The sequence below is a fragment of the Terrapene carolina genome, unplaced genomic scaffold, assembly GCF_002925995.2.
Source record: "Terrapene carolina triunguis isolate 2854851 unplaced genomic scaffold, T_m_triunguis-2.0 Scaffold24340, whole genome shotgun sequence".
Classification (NCBI taxonomy): domain Eukaryota; kingdom Metazoa; phylum Chordata; order Testudines; family Emydidae; genus Terrapene; species Terrapene triunguis.
In genome coordinates, this window is record NW_020688691.1 from 1 (window position 1) to 2898 (window position 2898).

The window sequence follows — 2898 nt, forward strand, 5'->3', positions numbered from 1 at the left end:
CTTTGTCTCAAAAACCTGTTACAGTTGTTAAGTAACACCACAATTACATATCACAGACCCTAAATACCTAGAACAGAGACATGTTCAACTTGGCAGTTCTATTTCCATTCGAATAGTCTGTACCTATGGGTAGCAACAGTAACCCCTACAAACACGAACGTGAAGAGTTTGTGGAAAGAAACAAACCCCCCCCCCCCCCCCCCGATTACTCTGCATATATTCAACCCCAATGGTTTTTTGATAGGAAGTTGCACTTCCAGTTTCATGCATCTGCCTGAGGACCCTGCATATTACTACGCCTCTGCATGTTCTTCAGGCTCTCCAAGAGGCTAAATGCTAATTAAAGTACCAGCAAAGCTGAAAAACTGAATAGGCCATAGGTAGGCTTCTGCACAAAAGGAAGGAGAGGGAGAGAAGGCCTGTGCACTTTTGGCATTGCTCTGAAGCCATTCCAAGATATTTCTTTAAACCTCAGCAGAGGAGTTAAAAATAAAGCAAAAACGGACACAACTCAAAACTATTTACTACGCTATTTAAAGAGGGCTGGACCCAAAAAAAGTCAGTCAACATATTAAAAAAAACAAAAAACAAAAAACCCACAATCGAGTTAGTGTCCCTTCAAAAAGGAAAGTAATTTACAGTTAAGAACATCCAATTTTACATTACCCACAAAATAGAGTCTTAAAATATAAAGAAATGTATATTTCGTCACAACCTTAACAGATGCAACATATAAACATTAAAGCCGTTCTGAAGAAAATGTGTATGTACATGAAAGACTTCATTTGAAGCTGATCAATTTACATAGTTTTCCATAAATCAATAAATGTTATATTCTACCCAACTAAATATTTTCCTTTGCTATCAATGTATCAATTTTTAAGCTAAAAATACAGAGGCTAAAGAGGTCTTCATAACGGAAGATGGTTGAGACCTTGGAACTAAAGGAGATGGTACCACCTTTCCACAATACAGGGACTTCTGAGCTTTTAGTCATTTACATGGTACTCAAAGGATTATCACAGTGTAGTTAATCAAAACAGATATTCTCAAACAATTGGCAAATAACCAAACCCATCCTGCTACTACCACCCTCTTAACCCACAGTAAGAGAGATATCACACAGCTATGGAGACACACAATGACAACAGTGCAGCCAATTACACCTGCAGCAATGTAACTCACCAAAATAATCAGAAGGCGCCAGTCTGCCCACTTCAACAAATTCTTCATTCTCCGACCTCCGCTGTAATACTGCAGCTGTGCCCTTTAATAAATCAGTTATTAGTAAAAGGAGTTTGCCAATATCATCTGAAACATCTTAACTTCCACAAGAACTCAGCTTCATTGCAGTGTGTCATACAGGAAGTGTCTTATCCATTAAAAACCCCATTACACACTTCACGTATATTTCACTATCCATTTATATTAAAACAAAAGTCCTCTGGGTCTCTCCTTTAAATCCCCTTAGGATGGTACTTACATGCATCATAGAATTCCTACTGACTTCGTTAATCAAAATTATAAGATGCCTGTAAAGTAGCAGGAAACACTCAAGAGATAATGGAACCAATAACAAACATTACTAGCCATCTCCTGTTCTATTCCTCTGTATTCAAAAAAATTAGGGAAATAGTGCAGGTCTAGGAGGGTGATACTATGGATTATCAAGACAACTTAAAAAAAATAGGTGATTATAAATATTGTGGTTCATATATTATGAAACTAGCAAGACAGTTTCTGGAGATGCTTGCTTATCTAGAGATGCACTATAGCACCTACCCGAACACCTACAGCTACTTTCAGGAATAGGACCAGAACAGTTTTACACCCTAGATATCCTCTTTTGGTGGGTTTCCAATTCCCTCGGCTAACAGGTACTTGAGAGGGTTGATTTTTGGGCTTGACCAGCTACCTCACTCTCTTGGAAGTGCCATTTGTAAAAACAGCAAAGCAAGTTTACATTCACCTTGCCTGGGCACCCAAAAGTGTAAGTTTTAGTCACATCATTCTCAGAATTTTACAGACACAAGGAGAATAAAATAAATTCCTAGAACCAGGTGTTTCGTTTTGTGTAACTCAACATACTAAGCAGAAGTAACATTCACTCACCTCTAAGATAATAAAGAACTCATCTCCTGGTTCTCCCTGCACCACAATTTTCTGTCCATCCTCAAATTGTACCGGTTCCAAGGCATCAGCTACAGTGAGACGCTCCCACTTGTCCAGAGATTCTAAACAAAGTCAACAGTCCAAGTCTTTTAGTATGCATCATGCAGTATCTGTTCCCACGCTCAAAACATTACTCTCTCTCTGGTAATACCCATTTGTAAAAATCAAGACCTTAATAATAATGGTCTTAGGCTACGGCTACACTAAAGAACTTATAGCAGCTTTCTAGTATAGCTGCTCTAAGCCAATGGGAGAGAGCTCTCCTCTCGACCTAAATAATCCACCCCAACAACAGCAGCAGTTATGTAGGCAAGAGAAGTTCTTCCGCTGACATAACACTGTCCACACCGGCACTTAGCCTGGTGAAACTTATGTAGCTTGGGGGAGAGGGGTGGCTTATTTACACCCCTGAGCAATATAAGTTACACCAACATAAGTGTAGTGTAGACATTGCCTTAGGATTATGCAAAAAAAGCAGCACACACTATGGAACTGGTTTTAACAGATTACCACTACAGAGGTTTAACTGGGTATCCACCTCATTACATCGAAGTTTAAAGTGAAACCTTCTCACTCACCCAATATAGATACTTTACTAAGGAATTCTTCATTCAATAAAAAATATAAAAAATAAAAAAAAACCTAACAAGAAAAAAAAAAAAAAAAAAATCCAGACAAAACCAAGATAAGCTTTTATTTTCTACTCATATTTTGTAGTAGTTTTAA

At 38.1% G+C, this 2898-nt stretch overlaps 1 long non-coding RNA gene across 1 annotated transcript; it reads right to left on the minus strand.

Moving 5' to 3' along the window:
- Positions 1-741: 741 nt before the first annotated feature.
- On the minus strand, positions 742-2787 carry LOC113408797. The gene is made up of 3 exons (XR_003370365.1): positions 2751-2787; positions 2113-2234; positions 742-1267 (listed from the first exon to the last, which is right to left on the minus strand). It is a non-coding gene; the product is annotated as an uncharacterized LOC113408797 (long non-coding RNA).
- Between the last annotated feature and the right edge of the window lie 111 nt (positions 2788-2898).